Source organism: Cyprinus carpio, unplaced genomic scaffold (assembly GCF_018340385.1).
Source record: "Cyprinus carpio isolate SPL01 unplaced genomic scaffold, ASM1834038v1 S000006628, whole genome shotgun sequence".
Classification (NCBI taxonomy): Eukaryota; Metazoa; Chordata; class Actinopteri; order Cypriniformes; family Cyprinidae; genus Cyprinus; species Cyprinus carpio.
Window position 1 is genome coordinate 909,085 of NW_024879260.1, and position 25,807 is coordinate 934,891.

At 37.8% G+C, this 25,807-nt stretch overlaps 1 pseudogene; it reads left to right on the plus strand.

The window, feature by feature from the left end:
- Nucleotides 1-1,484: 1,484 nt before the first annotated feature.
- Nucleotides 1,485-25,807, plus strand: part of LOC122144272 — a 31,470-nt pseudogene continuing 7,147 nt past the window's right edge.

Below are 25,807 nucleotides of genomic sequence, written 5' to 3' on the forward strand. Positions count from 1 at the left end.
AACAAAAAACACTCCTCATTTTTAATATCACATAAGATAAGATTAACCATTAATAGCAGGGTAACAAACAATGTCACAGTTGAAATGAGTCAATGTAAGCAGTGTATAAATTTTATAGCTTACTTTTCTAAAAATTTCTAAATTCTCATCGTTCTAGAGTCAAGAGAACTGTCAGGATAAACCCACAAACCTGTGCGTTTAAACATTTCAAATTTTTTATAGTAAAATACAATTCAAACTGAAAACAGTTATCTAGAAAAGCAAAAGCACAACAAAGGGCCTTATGTTCTTATATCGGCATCCAGAAGGTCATGAAGGTTTACGTTTGTTAAAGCCGGATGTTTTCAACAAAAGCATTATGTTCAGTACCTTGAACTACTGAGCACTACTGACATCAAAAGCAAAAAACAACATCCTCATTTAACAAAAGTGGTCCTCAATTCATTATTCATTTGGGAGTCACACTTGTGTTTGTTTGCAGTCAAAAAACTGACCGGAGGCCATATTCGTGTAATCATTTTATTTTTGTGAAATGAATATACTATATTTCATATTTATATTTTGCATTTTGAGTGTTTGTCATGTTGCTAATTAATATTCATGGCCTATATAAATTATGGACAAAACATTTTAATGCAGTACTTAAGTTAAAAATAGAGCAAAAGTATTTAAAATCCATTAAATTAAGGCAGATTTGTTCCACATTGTGGAAAAAACATAAAGAATGTAGCTGCAAGCAGCGATTACCGATGTTTAAGCACTTACGACATTTAAGCACATAAGGAAAAAAGACATTGTGTGTTAACATAGCTCTTACCACCTAAATTAATAATATAAAAAATAAATAAATAAATAAACATTTTTGGCAAATCCAGGTAATTTACCATAGATATATGATGATTTTCAACATTTATCACGGTTATAGCGCCACCTATGGTCGAATTTCCATAAAATGTTGCATGCTTGTTTAGAATAATCTATCGCTTATGCTCACCTAGTTTCATGAAGTTTGTGAGTTTTCGTTTAGGATTTATAGGTTTTTGGGTATAATTGGCCACATAGCTTTAAAAAAGTGACCCTGTTGTAGCTTGTCTTCACAGGCTAGAATGAAAACAAAGCACACGTTAAAACAAAGAAAATACCTGTAAAAACTAGGTCTAGATTTGACATTCATTCGTTCAGTTTTTTTTAATTTCTCAGTGTATAATTTGGTTTGTTGCTTGAAAACTTTCTGTTCAACTACACTGTGCACAAATCTAACTTGACAACCTTCACCTACTTTGCACGTCATGCAATTCACACTTGCACCGCACGAGGACAGCAAAACAAAGGTAGAAATACTCCCAACTCCCAGACAGCACTCCCCATGTAAATCGTGAAGGTTGATGTTAGCTGCCAGTTTTCGTGTGGACTGCTAAAATTCACTTTCTCTAGCAGACTCATTTGTGGACATTTAAGTGCAGATGTGGATGTTCTCTTCGAGAATGACGCGGTTTTTCGGTGTGACAGTGCCTGAGGTAAGTGTCCTCATCCAGTTGTCATTGACAACACGACAGCCTCACTGATGCTTTTGAAATGTCATTGTGCCTCAGTGCTCTGGATTTACCGTCAGCAAGACGATATGAATATTCCTCTTTTTGTAGATAATTGTAGATGAACTTATAGGTACGAATAACAGAAATATTATCTCTTTTTGGTTAATGACAGTTTAAATGCTAATGGCTAGCATTCTGAATCAATGAATACACATTCACACCCTTTTTTTTAAAACATTTAGCACAACATTTGGGGATATTTGGAGTGGTATTGTGTAAAAATTATTTTACGATTGGTTTATTCGAGCAGGCTTGTTTTGATAGCTCTGTGAAATGGTAACTCAAAGGTGTGAATGCTAATGCTAACAGTGAGAAACCTCAATGGACATCAGATCTGTCCATATAAGCTTTATAATATTAGCAAGACTTTTTATTTGTCTCTTAAGAGCAAATAAGCCTGATGAGTCTACGCTTTAATAATAAATAATTAACTTATTATTAAAATGCATAGTCTGCTCTTAGATGAACCATCTTTAACTTGACGTCAGTTGTCTAGTGGTCAAAGATCTGACTGGGCAAGAGGCGATCAAACCCCATTTAACAGAAGTGCGTCAGTGGTTCATGCACTGTTTCCAATGAAGTTTTGAAGGAATTTTAAATATTAAAAAATATTAATTAATTTGTGTTTGTTGTATAGGCCTACTTTAGAGAGAGAAAGAAAGTGAGAGTGAAAAATAATATTGAAAAGTTTTTTTTCACGTACAGAATTAAGATCTAATCATAGCCTTCATCAACATTCAAATGGATTTTGGTACAATATAGTGCAGATTATTGATATCATGTATGATAGTAGTAATAATAATAATCTAACTAAGATGTGCAACTCTCCTAATTTTTTTATTTCTATAATAACATCAACGTTATTTGGAAAAAATATTATATGTGATGAGAAATATTGAGGATAGCATTTCTTTAGGTCAAAAAAACTTAATTGTACACACAAATAATACATAATTAAACATATAATTTATATTAAATTTATATTACATGTAATATTATTTTATAGATTTCTTCCCAGTGGATATATAATGGTGTTTTTTTTTTATAATTTTTATATAATTCTTCTAAACTAAAAACTAAACAATGACAAAATAAATAAACAAAAGGTAAAATTGACCACATAGACTTCTATATTATATATAACATTTGGTCAAAAATCTTGCAACATTTTACAAAAATTTGATATATTGAACATATCGAATATATTGAATACATTTGGTCAAAATTTTAGGACACTTTTGACAAAAGCGACTTTGAATAGTGAATTTGTGATCATCGTCATTATTATTGTCGAATAAATATAGTAAAGTTGGGTTTAAAAGACTGAATTGTGTTTCCTGTTTCTCTCATCAGATGTTTATTATCACAGAAATGTGCTGACGTATGGGCTCAGCAGTTTGGCAATAACATGTCGTCCACTTGAGGCTGCCCGGGAGTTTCCAAGCTAAAGAGCGCAAATGCAAGAAACCAGCTGAAGAAGCGGATTGGCAAATGCTCTGTCAAGAGATCTGAACCGGTTAATTCTCACCTTTAACATGAAAGACCTTGGTTATTCTTTTCAAAACTAGTCTGAAGTGCTCAGAGCCTATAATATCAATGTTGTTATATGATGCACTCTTAGCAACCAGTGTAGTCAAATCGCACTAACCTCCTCTAGTGTTTGCAAAGCTCATGCCACTCCCTTCAGTGATTTCAATATGCAAACTCTAATCATTTGCTTTATGTGTAAATGTAGTCTACCAGTTAAAAGTATGTAATGAAAAAAAAAAACATTTCTGTTAAAAACAGAAAAAGTATATATATATATATATATATATAGAGAGAGAGAGAGAGAGAGAAAAAGATTTTTTTTATTAGGACATTTTTTAAATAAATAATTCCATTCACTAGTGTAGCATTAAAAAGACAGCATTTAAAGGGATACTCCACCCCAAAATGAACATTTTGTCATTAATCACTTGTACTCCCATTCCATAAAAATCACGTAAAAGCTTTGTTCGTCTTCGGAACACAATTTAAGATATTTTGGATGAAAACCGGGAGGCTTGTGACTGTCCCATAGACTGCCAAGTAAATAACAGTGTCAAGGTCCAGAAAAGGTATTAAAGTTGTCGTCAGAATACTCCATCTGTCATCAGACGTGCAATCTGGGTTATATGAAGCGACGGGAACACTTTTTGTAAGCGAAGAATACAAAAATAACGACTTTATTCAACAATTCCTTTGTCAATGGCCTCCTCTGTGTCCCTCCATATCACCATATGCTGCGTATGTTCTTCTGTATCATCCACACCACAAGGATGATACAGAAGAACAAAAAAGTGTTCCCGTCGCTTCATATAACCCAGATTGCACGTCTGATGGCAGATGGAGTATTCTGACAATGACTTTCATCCCTTTTATGGACCTTGACACTGTTATTTACTTGGCAGTCTATGGGGACAGTCACAGGACTCCTGGTTTTCTCATCCAAAATATCTTAAATTGTGTTTCGAAGATGAACAGAGCTTTTAAAGGTTTGGAACGACATTGGGATAATTAATGACGATTAATGACAAAATTTTCATTTTTGGGTGGAATATCCCTTTAAGGAGAAATAGACTCATTGTTTATGGATGCACAATATGCCAGTACTGCACATCTGATATCTGATTGATTGATTGATTGATATTGGATATTTAATGTTGCATGCTTGTTTACTCTCTTTTTAGATTTAGTATTTGAATTGTAATATTCTCCATTTATTAGTTGCTGCCCATAATAATAAAATTAATATCAACTAAATTATCAGTATTGGCCAGAATGTAATGATGGTACACCCCTACTATTGTTCCTTTGAGAGATGAAGACTGTTCATTTGCACCACTAGTCTTAGTCTTGTTTTCATAGTGATTTCCAACTGTGAAAGCTATATCCTCTTTTTGATTCCAAACTGAAGTGCACTGTAGTCTTCTGCCATCTGTAAGCTTGTGGCATCACACTCGGTGCTGTAATTACTAACTGATGGAACAGCATTTTTAGTTTGGATGGAAATGCAATTCTCTTCTCCACTTCTTCATCTCTGTATGCATACATTTGGAGGAGAGAGGACTGCAGTCACACCAGACACGGCCAGCACAAAGGCCTAGGGCTGCTTAGGATTCTGGGTCAACCTAAATTCGTCACACTGCAGCAGAAGATGCCAAAATGATGCTGACAATGATGTTGATGTGGCTGTGACGCTGAGGGAAGAAATTTTAATACCTTGGTAACTGGTATCTGTGATACTTCGTAATAGTTATGGTGTTCTCTAAAGACACGAGTGGTGCTGTGTTTTAATGTGTAGTAAACTACACAACGAAAGTCTGTGTCAGTAAAATATTAAATGGCCAACTGAGATATAAAAGTTTCAAAAAGATATAATATCAGTGACATATCATAGTTAAAAAAGAAAGTATAATTTAACTTTTTTGAGCTCGAATACCACCAATAACACTGCTTAGTCTTTATTGTTTACTTTCTTTTTCCTTTTCCTTTTTCTTTTTACACTCCTTTAGAAGCCTGTCTATGCCTAAGAGTAAAAAAAAAAAAAAAATATTAAAAGGTAATTGTGGCTTATATATCTCATAATTGTGATTTCTCACGATGTGGAAATTTATTTATTTTAATTTCTTAAAATTTTATAAGAAGTTATATATAATTCTTATAATATAACTTTATATCTTTTTCATATTATAGACTTAGGCTTCCTGTTACACTATAGAACCTTAGAATAGAAATGAATGTGTGTTTCCATAACAGTTCTAGTGAAATTGTAGTTAGGTGGAGTCTGTTGAAGAGTTTTTGTTTTTAACCATTAGGCGACATTATTTTTGCCTAGTTACTTGTGTATTGACACCTATTTTTTAATATAAAAAATCCGTAATGTAGCATCAGAAAAAATCTCTCAGCAGTGTTTGTTTATCAAAAAGGAACAGAACTGCCTGCATTTGTTTTGTTTTTGTTTTGTTATTTTTATATTATTTGAAGATGAAGATCTCTTTCTCCAACAGGCTGCTGCAGGAGGAGCAGGAGACTGAACGTCACACTGTGTGTGGGCTCTGCTGTTTCGGCTGAAGGCCCACAGGCGCGGTGCTGCTGCCCGAGCCTCCTCACCTCTGCAGGGAACCGAAAGCAGCTACACCTGTCATCCACCTGCAGGGAACTGACCTTGCAGCCCCTTCAAGGACTTTATTACAGTACCATAATGACCATTTTCTGTGCTATTACTATAATTAATAGCATTTAAAATAGTTTGTGGATCCTTTAAAATGTAAAACAAAACCAATAGATCAGTCCAGTCTTGTGTATACATGGTTATGGTAACAAAATATATTGTTGCATTTTTGTAACAGAAAGGGTTGTACACAGAAGACAAGTGCCTGGTGAAAGGAGAATAGCACCATTAAACAATACACAACGGCCAACTATGCTGGTAGTGAACGGCATCTGCTGTAGACGGCCATTCATGTTGGACTCTCAGGTCAGCTTCTTTCTGACCAGGTAAGGACAACTTTCAGATATTATAGCTTTTTTCTTTCCTGTTTTGATCCAGAAAATCGTTATGTTCTTTATTGATCAGTTCTGCCAGCAGCTTGAGCTTGCAATTAGTGCTAATGTCTGTTTGTGAATAGTAAGGAGCCAGCATACATGTTGTGGCATTTGTTACTCATTCTGCTTAATTTAGTGTTTGTTTGTCAGTGTTTAGAGCACTTAGAGCCAGCATCAGGGGCTTGGGGCAGATCTTTTGGCTCTGTATCAGAGGGGGCTGATATGTCTGACCATCAGCAAGACCAGGTGGCAGATTAGAGTCTTTTCAGCACACAGGTAAAAGTCATCTTGACCAGCTTTCTGCAGCTTTTGCAGAAATTAAGTCATCTGCTTGTAAATTCTAGTATTTTTTTAAATAGAAGTTTTAGAATTTTGGAAAAACAAACTATGGCATTAAAATCATTGAAGGTAATCAAATCTGGGACATGTGTAACGAAGAAAAGATGTTCTTTTTTCCATTGAAGCACAGAATGTCTCTTTGAAAATCATTCTCAAATCAGATTGGATGGCATGACCTCAGGCTTTACACAATTTCATGCAGCTCAACAGGGGTGATTTTGGATAACAGAGGTCCTTGGGTTACAGCGTTGCAGTAGGAGCCTCTCAACCCCAAGGTAAAAATTCCACTAGTCCATTAGTACAATCATAGACATTTAATTTGTGCTAAAGTATGACTAAATTCGACTTACATGAATTCTTCCCTCCTTGTTTTCCATTCTGAAATAGTCCTTTGATAACATCAGCAAAATACAATCAGGAGAATTTGGACGGAGAAGGTCACTTTCGATGTAGAAATTAGGTCTCACAATACTCTGTTCTTAATGACTGTGCAATAGGAATCTGCAAACAGTAATTGTAGTAAATAGTGATTAAAGTAAAATGATAGTCTAAAATCGTATCACATTTGAATTGGACGTGGGAGTCCAAGGCTTAAGTTATGTGCATCAACATTAAAACTCGACACAACAGAGGAAGAGCGGAGTTAAGTATCTGACACAGACAAAAAACTCACTGAAACAGCTACGGGGAAGACAGTGGCTTGATCTAAAATCTGCAGACGACACTCAGATTATATCCACACCTTGTAATTTACTCTACCCTGCATTCAGCAAAAGAGTGGGCTATCGCGCACTGTAGATGAGGTTACAGAATAAACTGTTCTACGGTTCTGTTCACAAAGTCAGAGCGTAGCAAATATGCAGCTTGTTAGTCTTGAAGAATGATGTACGGATTTGAGTTGGGTTTATTATTAGACTGCAGTGGTTACTGCTGTAAATTTCTATATATTAACAAATAATATTGCCGCATGGTGTGTCATGCAGCACACGCCGGACCCTCCTCCCCAGCGTGTGGCCCTGAGCTTCAGCCCATGGAAGTATGTGCATTACTTCGTCACTTGAGCTCAAGTTCAGGGCTGCTGTCAGTAAGCAAATGATGACGGACATAAAGACTTCTGAATTACATCGCCAGAGAAATGCATGTGAAAATTATAAACCTTTCTACTATGTGTAAGGCATTGAGGGTTATCATTGTAGGGAGAAAAACATATTTAAAGATTCCAGGTTTTTCAATTTAGTGGTTCTTAGGGACATTTGGCCCGTGTTACATGGAGGTTTTATGATGGCTAGTTATCATTTCATCAGCTGTGACATTTCTCTTTCAATTTCACCGCCCTTAGTAGAAGGCTTTGTCCTGAGACAACAAGTTACTACTAATCTCAAAACTGTGGCTCTTCACTACTAAAACCCAGGTGCTTCATGCCGAGAGAGTTCAACACTGTATAACAGGTTATATCATCGTTAATGGAAACACATTCAAAATTGAGTGTGAAAACTGTCCAAAATTGAACAAAAAGCTATGCAGCACCAAACTGAAAATGGCCCATATAACAAAGTTTACCAAACACCCAAAAACACCAGTCTACCATTTTTTTTTTGCCAAACAAGTCCCTCTCAAAACCCAACTCACTCACATTCAGATTATAAGTGTATCAAATGTACATTTATCAGATTCTTTTAATTAATTAGTTTAAAATACTTATTGTACGTGCCTTTAGTGTAGATCTAATACAGTTAACAGTGGAGGTTAAAATTACCTCCACAATTTATCAGTAAATGGATATGGCTAATATGAAGCTTTGGATACCGATAGACCGAAAAGTAAAAAAAGCTCTACTAGTCAGTCATAGACATAGTCCTTGTTGCGTGCCCGAAGATTTTCTAGGTCCAGTGCGAGTATTGTCGGACTTCATGTGAAGCCAAGTAGTAATGCTGCCTCACATCCTAAAGTCCAGAAATCTCGGTCTGGCACAGAATTACAGTTTACTCTCTCGTAGTGAGTTGCAAGTCTAAAGCGATACGGGCTCGGAAGCTAACCATGACAGCTAACGGTACTTAACTTGTTCTGAATATAGCACGGAAAATCCATTATACAAAACAATAAAATCACATGTTGCATCGGACACTAATTCTGTAGGACATTAATCGCTAATGATATTAGCCGAGTGCAACACAGTGTCCTGTTCTGGAATGTGCGTATCTGTGTAGTTTCCTGATCATTGATGTGTCTTGTTAGCACCTTTGTTTGGTGGCTGCAGGTAGTTTAGAGCCAGTTGCCATGACCTGTTACTATAGAAACAGGCTCCCGAATCCCTCCCATCATCAGCGAGGCAATCCGTAGCAGCAATCTTCGTGCGCGGACGGATTGTGGGGTGAATTCGTGTTAGAGAACGCAGACCCATGCAGTCCTGATCAGTAAATGTAAGAGACTTGAGGTGACTGCTGCAGTGCATCTGTCAGTTTCACTGCAGGATACAACACAGCTTGAAACAGCAACTGCTAATCCCCCAGTCTCCATCAACCCCTCCCTCATCTGTCCAAAGCCGTTCTCCCAAGAGATGAGGACTCGTCTTTTATCACACATACAGTATGTGCCTACTTACAGACACACACATGTTCAGAAGAAATGCTGATAGAATCAGCGGAAATCCTGATTTGAAAGCAGGTACATAAGCATCGTTTTGTGTTTAAAAATTAGTCGAACGAGAACGAGTTTTGGGTTGGTTTTTGTTTGATGTGTCTGTGGCTCGTTGGAACTTCATGCTATGGCTAGCTTAATTGTGAATATTAAATGGTCCATGTACAAATAATTTAAAAATAGGCTCTTTAAGTAATAAATTAATTAATAATATGCATCCTTTTCTAATTAAAAAAAAACAATAATTAAATGATATAACCCTTACAATTAAAAATGTTTAAAAAATACTACTTCTTTTAAATATATATTTAATTGCTATTAAAATTAAAACTAAAACAATGCATTCGAAAATATCTGAGAGAGAGCAGGTTAATCCTTTAGTACCCAGTTAAAGTGTTAACTTTCCGTATGCATTTTTGGCTATGGAGCTTATGAATATTAAATAGACCATGTACAACTAAAATTGAACACTTTGTTTTTTTTTCTGCCATTTTTTTTGATAATTTTTTTTTCTTCTTTAAGGGCCAAGAATTGTTTAGTATTTCTTCTAATTTTGAAACTTAAAATCGACAACATTACAATTACAAATGTCCAAAAATAATTTCTCACTGGCTAATTGATTTGCAGTATTTATGTCTCACATAAAAACAACATTAATTTAAAACATTTTAGAGGGAAATAATAAATCTAATTAGCCAGTTAAACATGTAGGGCAAGACAATATCTAATCCTGGACAGTGTCGTCCAATCAACACATCCAACAGCCATTGACAGCTGCTTAATTTGTAGTAGGTCCAGTGGCATAAATGTGTGTAATCATCAGTGATTATCAGTTTGATTACTATTGGTCAGGTCTTTTTTTTTGAGGTGAGGGCACTTTCATAGCTTCTAATCTACCCTAAATGTAACCAGTAACTAGAACCCACAATATCAGTTCAACGAATTTGGTTGCAAAGGTGGTTGGATTTTGTTTTATCATTTTTCTCTGGAATGGATGCAAGCATGTGAAAGAGGAATAGAGAGTGAGGTAAGCACAACTGTGAGGGACTGTCTCTGACAAATGAAACGAAACATGGATGACAATTGGAGATGCGCTTCTCCTCTGAAATAGAAGCCATCATAGGGGGAATAGCCAACGGTCCATTTCATTCAAGTGAGTGACAAAAATTGGCCAAGGCGAAAATAATGTAGGACAGTTTTTTTTAGCCATTCCCTCATGTCCATCACTGTAAAGAGACTGCAGTTTGTTCTGAGACGAGACCAGGAGCAAGGAAGTTGACGACATTATGAAAAAAAATAGTCCTATTTATTAAGTGAATGTTTTATGACAGATGGAGAATACATAGGTCTGCTGGTCTCTGAGAAAGAGATAAAGGAGGACTGGGAGGGACGAAGATGTGGGTACTCATGCATGAGCCACTAACCAAGCTGTATCTACATGCTGCTGAGCCGTTTACAGGCAAGTCGGCTCTACATATGTCTTCAGAAATCGTTCAATATGATTATGGTTTGCCACCAACAAATCGACGAGCGAAAAGATGTACATTAGGCGTGTATAAAAGTATGTCATTACAGAAGATAGATTAATCCGATTTTATTAAACTAACTCCTCAAATCTGTGCCCTCATCGTCCTGTACGTTAGGCATGAAGTGGGAAATGCCAGTTCTTTGATGAATACAAAGCCCTGTTGCCTCAAAACTGGTTAAGATTACAACAGTTTTATGACACGTTGATGCCTATTCTTCATGAACAGTAGCAAAAAGCACATTTTGGATCTTTAAAAGGTGAAAGAAAAAATGTGAAAGTGTGTATATAATCCCTCATTTGATAAGTATGCTTTGAATAAAAGCGTCCTGCTAAATGAACTAAAATTAAAATGAAATGTAGAAATACATTAGTACGTCGCAGTCTTTTAGTGCAGGAATAAGGATCGCGGGCGTGCATGGAACTCTCCTGAATGTCATAATGTTAGGAATACAATCTTCATGTTAAACAAGGTATACAATATGCTTAATCATCTCTCTAGGTTTTTGGAGATTAGAGCCACAGTCATCAATCATTTTCTAAAATAATGCTTGAAATAAAACCATTACATCTCGGACCGTTAGCCAAAAGTTTAATGAGGTCTTATATTATTTGTCTTGGACTTTTTTTTCTATCATGGGCCCAAGCATATCAGTTGTAGCACAGGCAAGTCGATGAACAACCAGCAAATACATACATGCACATACATCGTTCCAGGGCTTGCTTGGGTGATTGTGGGTTGGGTGGAAGCATGTGTGAGGTAGACAATTCGGGTGAACTGGATGACGTGCATCGTCAGGTATCAATACGTACCTGTGTGTCCTGGTTACTTCGCAGCGTCAGCGCGTATTTCATTCCCCACACTACGCGGCCTTCTCGAGAGAGGGGACAGGTAGCATCCCGCACCTCAGGAGCATAACAGGAATAACTATTGCAGTCACGATGCCGACAACCTGGCTATTGTACGTGCAATGATATCAAGCCACACGCTGGATCGTAAAAAGGAGAGCTGCTGACGAGAATAATGATGTGTCAGTGTATCACTAGACGTGACGAGGAATGCCCCTGGTAGCGTTAATTGTTCAGGAACGGATCACGTGAATCGCATATAACCCGATGGCCAAAAATGGGTATTAAGATTGCACACTAGTGACGACGACTGATATAGACAACCCGGCAACTGCGGTCCCCACTAGATAGGCATGAAGAAAGACTAGCCTCAACAGAATAATGGTATAGCTAACTAGTAATGCGCTGTACAAATGCTGATGAAACCTAAGGTTAAAGAAACTCAATTGTGTGTACCAAAGTACTGGTATCAGCTGCGAGTCAGTGTAGTATTTTATACACAACTGCGGTCAAAACAAAGGTAAAATGCCCTACGTAGCTTTCAACATGTCCAGCTCTTCCTCGCGTTTTACCGGTTTATCTTACTAGGAACTCTTGAGGTTCAGGGCACCTATAAAATATATTTTTGATACTTGATACTGCAGGCTACTTTTACAACAGTTGATAACCATTTCTATTCACAAAAGCGGTTAAGTTGAGAGGTCATGTGTGTGACTTCACATGTTCCAGAGTTCAGCACGAGTTCTCAGACAGATCTTCTACCTGATGAGGATCTTCCAGCCTACTAACTATCAATTATTCATAGCTCAGTCTGTGTCTGGGAAAACCAGGATACTTCGTGTAGTGTTTCATGCTGACCAATTCAATCCATTATGTGTATAAAAATGAGACTTTTGTGGATTTTAGTCCATGTATGATATCAGAGCTGATTTTCTTCTAAAACCATGCTTAGCATTTACTGTAACAGAACAGGAGAACATAATACTAGCTGTTGATTTCCTGAGCTCTGACACAGTGTCTGGAAAAAGTCATTGTCTTTTTATTTTTTTCATGCTGATAGTACACTATAGCCCTCCTCATCAGATCTTCAGAAGAGCTTGTTCTGATCTCTGATTTGCTGTCTGGGTCTACAAAGGTGAAGTAGGTTGTAGTGCCAGACAGCCTCAAAATGATTGAATCTTATTTTAGTGCCATGCTGTGACCTAACTTATATGTCCACCCAACGTCCATTGGGTATGTTAGTGATAGTAATAATAAATTATTTCAATCAACACAGCAACTAAAATTGTGTTGTGCAAATCAGGAGTTCTTGAAAACAATTCAGTGGTTTCACTCCGTAGCAGAATCGATATTTTAAAAGGCGGTGAAATTCTGTTCCTCTGCCTTTGCGTTCCTCGAGATTATTACCATTTCTGAAACTGGTTGGGTGGAAGAATATCGGTTAAATAACAATTTCTTGTTTAAAAACATTTTCCTTCGTTTTGCCTATAATTTGCTTAACAATAATATGTAATAATAATAATAATAAAAGTACAGTACAGTTCTTTTTCCTTTTACTCAAAACGAAAAGGAAAAAAGAGAGATCGGTACGTTAGGCCAATAAAACCCGGCTGCGCTTAGTCACAGCCAATACAGCATCATCTTTCTAGGTTTTTGGCCAAATGTAGTGTTATACTAAAAAAAAAAAAAAAACAACTATACAACAAAAAAAGACTATCAAAGTATTTTATAAGATGTGTTAAAAAGGTTTGCCTGCCAGTTGGGTTAAAAAAAACACTTGTATAAGATATGCGTTTTGAGAGTGTTAAAAAAAAACATATTTTGCGGCTCCACATTCGCATTTATTAGCCCTATTACATTCCGAGAGATAATGAGAGGCTAAAATGCCTGTAGAAGCTAAAGCAAAATGTTTACAAACATATATAAAAACAGTTATTAGTTTCTCTCAAAAACAAAATCCTCTAAAGTTTTAGGCTATAAAAACGTCAATCCGCAAAACAAATTAATTTAAGGTGAAGCTGATGCCTACCTCTCTCATTTCAGGATGCAAGTCAACCAAAATGTAATATCCATGTTAACGGCGGCATTATCTGGATTGCTAAAATATTATTTATTACCACTATGTAGTGTTACGTACTTTCGCCGACATAAAAACAATTCATCCCTTTCACTGTTGGCTTTGTATCAGCACAGTGAGGAAGGCGGCGGTCACGCTGGAACGCAACAAATTTTGTTTGTTACAATGGAGCGCCGGGAGGTGTAACTCGATTTTATTTGTTTCTTTAACTGTATTTTTATTTTTGATATGAACGGAAAAGCTTCAATATAGCAAAGTATGTTGTGTGCGTGTAATGCATCAGCGCGATGGTCATACCAACGCTGGTTGGTTATACAGAAGCAAGACATTATTCAAGCTTTTGCAAAATAATTAAAACTGTAAAGCTTTTGCAAAATGAAGAAAACTACTCTCTGCTGTTTCATTTTCCTTTCCGAAAACTTTTGGAATGTGTCACAAAGAACCGTAATTTAGCACATTTTTTCTTCCGTTTAGTTAATCTGTTAATATGATTTAAGTGAAATATATTTAGTGTATAGCTGCCTGCTCTTCTTTTATGTAAGCCATTGGTTTTTCTGTTTTCTCCATTCTGCGGCTGCAGTGCGTTAATGATCTATGCTCAAATTCATCTTACACTATCCTCAGATAAACTCTAAGGGTGGTGTATAGGCTCATTGCGACTTACCTATGATGAGTTCACAGCTAGCGGACTATTTCACTCGAATGGCATCAGCGTCCACATGGCATAGGCCGTACTACTGGAATTTCGCTTGATTGGTTTGACAGCAAATTTCAAATATTAAAATGGAGCGATAAAATATGCACTTATTAACCCGGGTTAATGGCCAGTTCAAATTTTTCGATTTCTTGTTCATAACTATAAAAATTTTTATTAAGTGTTTCTGTTTCTGGTTCTGTTCCTGTCAAAATTTTGTCTGTTTCGGTATTTCCGAAGATTTTTTTCCGTTTTCGTTTCTTGGACCGGTCTCAAGCCCTGGTGCGGGGCCAATTTAATGGGTCTTAACAGCACTACTTTGAGAAGGAAAAAAAAACAGAGATTTATTTTTATTTTCGCAAGTTAACTACAAACTACACTTTTCTTTTTTTACTATTTAAATTAACAAAGTAGATACATTTTATAGACAAATATATTAAAAATGCTTAATAATGTTAAAAAATTAGACCGTCATTGTTAAATTGTTTTTTTTATAGCGTGTCAAAATGTCATGATCTGAATGTGTTTTTTTTGTTTGTGTTTGTTTTTTTTAATCAATCATCCTTGGTACAGATGAAATGGACATTCTGCTTTCATTTTCATGTACGGTGCATCGTGACTATCCCACCAGGAACAATGTCCAGGTAAAACACCCTCTGTTAGTGACATTTCCTTTCTTCCAGTGTGTTACAGTAATGCAAAAAATGCAATGGCTTTAGTCAGATTTCAAAGGAATGTCAAGACGTATTGTTTGTTTGTCTTATGAGTTCAGTCAGGTTTCAGTGTTATCAGCAGACATGCTGGGTCTGGAGGGGATGAAAGGACGTGGCCTGAGATGGTTCTGACATCGAGGACTATTGCCGGTTTCTTTCCCCACTGTAAGAGAAGAGTATGGGACTTCACGGCACACACATTCGTTCCTATTAAAGGTGAAGGATTGGTCAATAGTCCTTTTTTAAGCAAGGAGGTCTGTTGTCAAGGTAGATGCCAATAGTACTATCGTCTTGTCGTTTATTAGCCTTTAGGGACAACTTATAGTGAGTTGTATTTGTGCGCGAGTAAAGTCTGGGCAGAGTGGTTTGCAGCTTTTTTTTTGTTTTTGTAAAGCAGTTAATTTGTCAGCCAAAATGGGCGCTTAATCCCTGTGTTGTGGCTGTCAGACGAGGATTCCTCTCATGTTAAGTTGTCGTGATATGGTATAACATATCTTTCTACAGCCATTATTTTCTTCTTCTCTGTAGAATAGAAGTTCTGCGTCAGACTCACACCATGTTTACCCAAGCAAGTGCAGATTGTCATTGACCAGTAAGCGCTTTGGTACAAAAGCAGTAAAAAAGTCCAGAAGCAGAGTGGTTTGACCGCCTGCTCGCAATTCGTGGTAGAAACATTTTTGTTTGTGCTTCTGAGTGTTCTCATTCTCACTCCCCCCTTTTCAAGGAAATGATTTAAGACATACCCAAGGCTTTGTACGTTCAGCCAGTATTTCAATTCTCTACACAGAGAAGAAAGACGGCACTTGCCTTAGCTCCCTTCATCACTCGTCTCCACATCATTTGACCTTTACACACACGTTCGCCCGGCGACCCCCTCACCCGACCGCGCTTGATTAATGGCATGCGAAGACTTTCGTTTTTTTTGGCCCACAGCACAAATGCCCAAGCCGATCACCATACGACGTATTTGGACAGTAAAACTCTTTAAAAGCTTTGGGGGAGTGCTAAAGATTTTTTTTTTTTGTTAAGTTTTTTGAAAGAGAAATCTCCACATTGCTACAGTATATGTGTCGCTTACTATTATTGTAGAAATGGGGAACGCATTTTTGTGTTAGTGATTCCTGTGGGATAAAACACACAGCCTCCATCATTGATGGATAGAAAAAATCCACACACCACACAGACCTTGACCCACGCCCCCCTCCACTTAATGATATGAAATAATGCATTCACCTTTTCCCCCCCATAACCATTACATATTGTTGGGCAATTCTCCTCGTGACACGCATAGCATATCGATGTTATTCCAGTGTAATTTTTTTTTATACCGTCTCAACTCGACACAACAACAAATATTAGTAGTATTGCAAACGCGCCCCATCAAAAACAAATTCAAAAACCACTATAAATATATAATATAGAAAAATTAGAAGTTCAATAACAAAAACAAAACATGCCTCACACTTTATGAACCTACGTCTTCGTTAATCAACTAAAATTCTATAATTTTTGTGTTAATAATTCAGGGGTCCAGACTTTGCAAATTGTATAGATCATGCCCACCCTAAACTCTTAAAAAAAAATAACGTTGTTTCACGATGCCACCATAGATAGAAGAACCTTTTTGTCATAGACAATGGCTTTCAAGAAAGAACACCTTTAACGATCTGAAGAACCTTTCTGTTTCACAGGCGAAGTTTCTTTGTGGCGAAAGAAGCTTCTTCATATTATTACAAAAGGTAAGAACGAGATTGTTCTTTAAGAAACCTGGAATCACCTGAACATATTCGTTGTGGCATGCCAAAAAATGGTTCTTCTATGGCATCGCTGAGAAAGAACCTTATTCAAAGCACATTCACTTTCATTGTTAAGAGTGGGTATATAGATCCACGATACAGTCAGTTTTCCTGAGGTGTTCACATTGGCTTTTCACTGTAGATATTGATCCGGGGTGATTTTCAACTTGTTCCGAGCATTCAGTGACCATAACAATTTCACCCATCACAAGAAGTAGAATGGCTTACAATTTCAATCACCTTATCTGCGTAGGATTTATCCATCACTTTCACTGGGTAAGCATGTGACTAAATTGGACAGTAAGCCAATTCTGAAAAACTTTTGCCAATTGTTAGCTTTCATGACCAGTTAGAGACAGTTAAATTTAAGGACTTTAGTTGACAATAAATGTACATTAAAACAAAACAGCTGTCAAGCCGCGAATCGACCCCGATGATAACTCTAGCCCGTCCATCAGGCATATATCAGCGCTATCACTCCCACTAAAATTATTTTAGAATGATGACGGTGGTGAATAACTCAGAGTCAGGCCTCCTACTCAATTTTCTGCCCCGCAGTCACGTGATGGGATTTCAGAGATCTATACTGGAGTGACTGGCCAGTACGCAATCTGTATAAGGCCTGCAGGATCTATAACGTTGATCCTGTGTGAGGTGATGATTTTCTTCTGCACTATCTGGGGTACTGCTAACTGCTTTAAATACTTGCTTTCTAAAAATCACTCTCGCCTTCTCTTCTGATTGTACTGCCTCCATTAGAGTTCATATGCAAAGTGACACCTGTAACAGTGCAACTGAATCGTACTAACTAAGAAATCAATGGACTACTGACAATAAATCCAATAAATAATACAGGTTTCAAAAATGCTTTTATTCTGGGTTATGTTCTGTCACAAAGGTGGCTGCAATCGTTTTGCAGATAAAATTTATCAAAGGGCGTCCTACTGCACTGAATGTTATAGCATCTTTGTGTATTTGGTGTACAGCAGTTGACATGCTTAAGAATGTTCAAAAAACTCACCATGATTGATGTAGAAGACCTAAACACATAAGCCCTGCGATTTTATTATTAATCGTGTGTACCTCACGCGTGTACCCAGTCCTCTGCCGCACCAGCGCCACATGTAGCCAGCACCTGATTCTCCGCTCACTCTTTATAGAAATCGAGGAATCGCGATTTTGAATAGAAATATTGGCAAATGTTAGAATTAGACCACTTTGACAATATTCGCCGGTGGGTGATAACAGGTGTAAGAGAAAAAAAGAATGCTAATGGTGGCGGAAAGTGATTACAACCATCTCCCGCTCACAATGGACGTAAATGTGTGAAGGCCCCCTACCCGGATACAACGTCTCGACAGGCTATAAAGCTGCACCAACGCCCCACTGCTGAACACACCTCCAGAATCGCTTTTTTGTTGCCAAAGAGCAACGCAGGCAAGTGAATAGGTAAAACATGACTAGAGAGATGGGAACGCTGAAACTTATTTTTTTAACTTGAGAGGCACCAACTGTTACTGTAGACTGGCATTATCACTGCATGAGAACAGTCAACATACACCTGTCCATGTTTTATACAGAAAAAAACAATAGAGGGAAAAGCCAGCCGCAAAATCAAATAAAAACCTGATAAAGAACATACTGACTGGTATGTGTGTCGCGTTGATTATTCATGGTTTGCATCATGGTGACAGGATTGAACCTGCTGTTGTTGTTTAAAGACACATTTATGAGTTAATAAAAGTCTACACTGTGTTTTTATAACCGTTTAGTCATTCTGAATTTGAATTTATTTGAATTTTGAAGTATTTTCAGCCAGGAAGCTGTTTCTGTTACCCGTTTGGCAGACAGTTGAAAAATATCCTAGTTCACCCCCTATTATACAGAACGATATTGCTATTTGAACTCTTGTATGTGACTGAGACACCAAGCACAGTCGTCAACAATTTGTTTGTGTCAACATGGTGTAAAAGGGACGTCTAAAAGAGCAGTACAAAAAGCAACCGACAGTTAAAATGAAAACTTCTTATCACCATCTTTAGCGTGTGGGAACGCATGCCAAAAAAAAAAAAAAAAAAAAAGAAACCACAATACATAAAAAGAAAAAAATATATCTACATCAACGTCATCTTCTTTGCTTTTAAAACTCTGAATGTTGTAGGGATAAAAAGATAGGAAATATTTAATTAGTATATGTCCCAAGATTCTTTGACTGACCACTTGCACAGCATGAAAAAAATAAATACTGACCTTTAATCATGTCATATCATCACCATAAATCACTTTAATTAGTCATGCTCTGTCGTCTTTTGGAATTTTTTTGTCCCCTTTGACAGTGAGAATCAGCGCACTGCGGTAAAGCAGCTTCAGAGAGGCGTTGTGAATGTAGGTCGGGACTTTTTCCAGAGAGAGGAGAGGGACTGTGTTGCGTTGTGTTGTTTCTGTGAATGTTTTGGTGCTGCCTCCGCCGTGGTTAGGAGAGGGAAGGGTTTCATCGCCTCAGGAGGAGAGGCTTCTCAGTACAGCACTCAAATGATCTAATGGTGTCAGATCAGACGCAGGCACTACTGCAGAGAACTACAGCCATAGTGGTCTACTAACCTAGATCCCTGTTATACCCTGTTATTTGTTATGTAGGCTTTTCACAATACACCTATAGGCATGTTTCATAGCAGCTTCAATCATAATGATAATGTTTTTAATACCTAAATGCATCATATAGTCCACATTTAGAAGGTTAGAGCAGTTTACATTTGACACTGACATAAATTATCAACCAGTTGAGATTTGCTAATTAGTATATAATGCTATTGTGTCATCATTTACTCACCCTCATGTCGTTTCAAAACCTGTACTGTGCGTTTTCTTGCCTTGCTGTGCTGAGCACAAAGAAGATATTTTGAAGAAATTATGAATGAACTATAACAGTTGTTGGTGCCCACTGACTTCCATAGCAGGGAAAAGAGAAATACTATGGAAGTCAATGGAGCCGCCATCAACTCTTTGATTAATCAGGCACATTCTTCAAAATAACTTCTATTATGTTCTAACATGGTAAGACAGAAACCTTTACCAGGTTTGGAACAACATGAGTGCGAGACATTGATGGCAACATTTTTTATTTTTGAGTGAACTATCCCTTAAGATTTGGTTGTTTCTCCTGCCCTAAAGCTGTGCTATTATCATTTTCACATGCTGTTTGACATGATTGTTCGCTCATTGTTTGAACCAGATGTTTTGGGCAATCAATATTTAACAGATGTTTTTTATATTGACAGATATAATGCTGACAAGATCCAAAAAAGGACTACACTAAAAACCAATAAAAGTGCTACAAAAAAATACTTCATAGGACTATGGCAAAACCATATTTCCAAGTCCTTCTAGTATGTACAATAGCTTTTATGTGATGGAACATGAAGTTGTACTTGAATAAACCTTTACAAATTTTTGGTCCAGTTTCTAGCATTTGTGAAGTCCCTTACAGAATAATTTATTATGGTACCAATAACTGGATTTATGGCGTAAACAAGATATTCTTCAATACGTCTCCTTTTAAGAGGATCTGCCGCCGCACACTGCAGGGTTGGAATGCCACCAAAGTGGGTAGTCTATGCCCTGTGCTGCGAACCGTCCCGCGACCGACTTTGCTGACAGAAGTTTCATTTCACTGTAACTTAAAGTCACAAGTGGCCAAAAACTATTTGTAGCTTGGCATGGGAATGGTGCAGGCGACCGAACTGCTAAAAAAATTTTGACTTCTTTTGAAGAAAAAAATAACGATAAAAGCTACGCTCTTGCGGTTGTTACAATCCACAGATGTGTAGCTGAGCCCTTTGTTGCAGTGCTGGTCAGAAAGAACTTGCCCTCCTCCCTCCGGAGCTACAGAGGAGATGCCTTAAGACTATCACCAAAAAACATTGGTGTGTAACTCACTCAGACACATATTTGTTTTCTCTTTGGGTGCGGGACTCTTCCCTTTGACATTTGTTTTTACATTGCCCTCATCTAATGATAATCAGGCGAAGATATTATTCAATATGTTTATATGTCATTTTTCTAGTGGGAAACAGCATAGACAAAAAAACCCCCATGTTTCCTTTCATTCCTTACTGTCCTTCTGTTCCTGTCTGCATCCTAGTAAAATAAGACATTGATGAGATGAGCTGTGGCCTCTGTGTTTTGAGGGACTTGGCTATATGACTTAAAGAGCTAATTAGAGGTCTTGATTGAGTGGCTTTGTGTGTGTGTGAATGTCGCGGCACGACTAAGCCACAAACATAGACTCTATTCGCGTGTAACCCATAGCGATCCTGGCCGTCCCCGTAAAATTCTCTTTCACGCAGACACACAGACCCAGAACTCCACTACAACGCTGCAGTGCAGCCAGCCAAGTGTTAGTTGTATAACACTGGGTTTTCCCCTCATGATTTCCCAGCCTTGATGTAAACCAGGCTGACGCATTATGGATTACACTGGAATGTGCAGTTCATAGCAGTGCAACAGCCGATGAGAGCAGGAAAGATGGATGCTATGAATGAGACCGTGTGTCTATGAAGATGTTTTTCAGAGTTGGCAGAAGTATGGTGTAACATTCGTGAGTGTGTTTCAGGACTCTGCAGAGTGTTAGTATCTGTAGTGTTGTAGGCAGCGAGCAGCGGCTTGGCACCTGCCGGAGCGGTGAATCACAAATGGGCCCCAGCAGGTGCTGAGGTCTGGCTAGTGAACTGCACGAACAGTGTCTGCAGATGGATTGTCACACACCTCCGGGTCACACACACCGCTGCCTTTCATGATTCCGAAGGGTACGACCCATAATGATGTTTAGGCAATGATATTAATGTTTTGTCAGCTGTGAACAGTGCAGAGGCGGTGTAATGTTGCTCGACCGAGGCAGTTCACACGTGACCCAATCTATCTGGAGGAAGGTGTGCATAGCGTTGCGCCGTGGCGGGCGGGCATTACTGTCGAGAGAATGCCTGTGACCATGTTCACTGCTGTGAATCCCGGCCTGAAGCGGGTGACCCGAAATGAGCTAGATAGTGTTATCACAGAAGACCAAGCCAATCAGGAGGAAGTGGAGGGAAACAAAGACACACGAAACACTACAAGCAGCATTTAATTACAACTCAGATTCATTTAGTAAAATGAATTCCTTTCAAATTTTATTGAGCCAAACGAGATGGCTGTTATATATTCCACACAGAACAATGAACAGCTAATACGTTTGAAAGAAAAGCATAGTTCGGTTTTTCATAATAATTATGCAATTTATTATAAAATAATTATTTTGAAATAAGAAACAGTTCATTTTACATAATTCTGTAGAAATAGTGTTTAAAAAAATAGAGTTTTTAGTGCAAAAGTATTGGTTATTTTCTCCTTGCAATCATATTTTGATTGGAAAGCATCACATGCAGTGAACCAGTCACATGTGGTGCAGGTGCAAATCTGATCTGAAATTTCTGTATGCTCATATGGTCAGAACCTTACACAGCTCCCATAATACTCTCCACTGGAAATAAATGACTTCCGGTCTGTTGTTTGTCAGAGACTACCTGCAGCCCCTTCAACCTTAACTATATTAAAAATACAGCACAGCCACCAGATGCCTTGTTTTATAAACACGTTTTTATACAGATTTTCATTTAAACATTATTTATTAAGCAATCCAGATCAGAACTCTCTGTTCTGTTTTGGTAAAATATAACGTAAATTGAGGAATACATAATTAAATTCATCTTGTATCAATTTTCATATTGAAAGGTGGTGACATTCTGTATTTACAGTACATTTACATACATGTTTTACTTTTCCAAGTTGAAACAGGATATTTAAAGCATGGTGGCACTACTGTGCACTGGGCATACCAGAATAGTGGTTAAGGGAAAACTGTTGTAAAAGTAGGATTTGTGACAGCTACAGCTAAAAAGAACAACCATTTCAGACTTTGTCATTACATTTTCATAAAAAAATTGAAAACATGCACAAATAAATACATGCGTTTAAAAGGTACATCATGATTTCATGTTAATTTTAAAATGTTAACTGCATCAGTGGTGTACAGTAGTTATTATAAAACTTGATAGATAGATTTTCTGTGCTTCATCAAGTAGTGCATACCTGCAGCAACCGGTCTGCATGAGTGTCACATTCTCTGTATTTAATGGCATGTGTTTCAAAAGTGCTTCATTTTGATCCTGGGATTTAAACCCGGGAGGATAAATGTTGTACGTGGCCAGGCCGGATTACAGTAAAGTGACACTTACAAATAGAAAAGGTCATGGTAAACAACTCCACCTCTCATACTTATAGTCATTTTCTGATTTTCTATATTTCTCTCTGGCCAATCTCTGTCGCTTCCTGTCTCTTTGTGAGTTCATTCACATCCCAGGGGAAATGGCAGAATGGATTAGTCTGAGAAGACCAAGAGTCGTGGGTGTGGCCATGTCTAATCTGGTTCCATGTCCATTATAGAGGAAGGCAGGGAGGGACTTGGGAGAAAACTAAACTGTGGATGGAAAGGCTGAGGCAGAATCCCTGAAAAATACAGAGGTTCTCTTGTTTTTTTAATGAACATTCGGTGCAGAAGGCGGGAACACAAGCCTCTGCTACTGACTCATCCGATTAGCTGGAAAAAGGATCCTGTTAAGGGTAGAGGGAGGCAACGGCGATCGGTGTGCCAAGACAACCAGCCTTTGAAGCCGCTGCTGATTCGCTCCCTGTTCTCCTGCTGTTGTATCCACCTTCCCCTCCTTCTCTCTCGCTTCTCTTTTTCTCTGACTGCTCACCCTCTCTCACTCATTCTGTCCCTCCGTAGCCATTCAGGCGTGAGCTGTGTTTGCTGCGCACGAAGCTCTGGACCTTCCTGCTCTCACACCCCGTCCTTCTTGGCAGTGCGGCACACACAAGGATGGGACGCACTACAACCCAGATATCGAGAAAAAATACTCGCAGGTAAGGAGAGGAAGGAGAAAAGGTAAGAATGTAGCAATAGCAAAAGAAATGGGAATGGAATTTAAACGTAAATAATGTGGGAAGAAAGTAAAGTATAAAATAGAGGAGGATAAGAGAGAAGATCATAAGAAATGAACAGCTTTCAAAACCATGCAGCAGTCAGAATGCGCTTGTGTACATGTGTGGAGGAGGATGGGGGTATTTGTTAGGTTTTTTTTTTAGTGGGTCCATGCAGTGATGAAGAGCCCTCCTTTGCATGCATATTGGGTAGCCAGTGCTGTGGTGAGAGATAAACTCCAGCTCCTGTCAGTCCTTCAACAACGGTCCTTTAATATGACCCAGAGATCTAGAATACAGTCACATCAAAACATTAAGCATTTCTAAAGGGGGGGGGTCGGAGAATGGAGTCCACAATGAGATACAGTGGATTTTTGTGTTGTGCTTTTCTGCAGGTGGAAACATATATGCTATGCATAAATTATGCATTGCTTTAGGTGTCAAGATCATGCTGTCTAAAATGATTTCCTCGCATATGTGAAGACATGCAAATGCCGGTGACTCATATGCAAAGCATTCATCGTGCAACAGCAATCACAAACGCTCCAGCTGCATTCCTTTACAGGAGCTGTTTGATCCATGATTTGGATTGATTTCGTGGATGACAGCAGTGAAATCAGAGCTCAAATATATTGCTGGGAACAAAGCCTAGGTCTTTGTTTTTATTTTCTGATGATTTAAAGAATGCTCTGGATAAGCTGTGAGATGATCAAAGGCTAGATCTGCGCTGTCTCTATCTGAGATGAAGGAGTAGGAAATCAGTGGATCTCTGCAGAGCTGCGCTGCCACTTTTACTGATCAGGTTGTCTCAGATTGCAAGTATTTGCGTGTCTGATTGAGGAAATGTTTGGCAAACGGTGATTATGCAGGAGTGGATGTTCTAATTAAACTGAAGCTGTCTGTAATCTAAAATTAGTCTTTATTTTCTTCCTCCCTCCACCAACCCTCTCAGCTGCTCTTGATAAAGGAGACTGTAGACGGCTTGGAAAAAAACCTGTGCTCACCAGCTCTCAGGTAATTTTTATTCTGTTGCTTATTTTGGTAAAACTGAAAAATGATGGGATACATACAGATATTTTGGCCCAGGTTGATTAATTAGCCAATATTTGGTCATTCTGAGAGTTTCTGCATCACAAATAAACAGAAGTAATTTTATTATTATTATTTTTATTATATTGATGAAATATTATGTACAATTAAAATACATTCTATCTGGTGTATCTATCTGCATTTTTTCAGCCTGTCTGCTTTTTAGATATCTATATCAGCATCAGCTATTATAAAACACAATATCAGTTGACCACTACAAATAAAGTGATTTACTGGCATAGGCTCTGTTAGAACTGTTAGTTCTGATTTTATAATGTTTTCTTTTACTGAAAGACAAGCTGAAACTGAAATTAAATGGCTGTTAAATGAGCTCTGTCTCATCACAACAACGTTAAGGTTGATTCAGGGGAAGGTGCTGCAGAATTACTGATCCTGAAAACATAGCTGGATTCCCTGTGAGAAATATTTTCTTAAAGAAAAGGTCCATATTTGTTTGCTTTTTTTAGTCTTTACAAGAGTTCTGTTCTTTAAAGATGACAGAATCATATCAGCTGTATAACAGTTGTCACTATGAGTTTTGAAGCTGCTGTTGTCAGGGCTCAACAATAAGGACGGCCTGATAAGAAGCCCATAGAAAGTATAAATATGCATGTGTTTCGGTGCCTAAATATAGACAGGGACTACTGGCTTGACAAGGGCAGATGAAAAAACACCCCATTATTGAACTTTAAATAAACAATATGTATATATGACCAAAGTTATATGGATACAGAGACCGTGGGCTATGGAAACAGCTGCCCTTTTTTTTTTTTTTTTTTTTTTTTTTTTTAAGAATGTGCTTTTTAGCCTTTAATCCAAAGACCATGGCTTTGTCTCTATGTTCTTATACATCTGAGATTACTGTGTCAAATGGGTTGCTGATCGGTTAATAATGAGCAAAGCCATCATA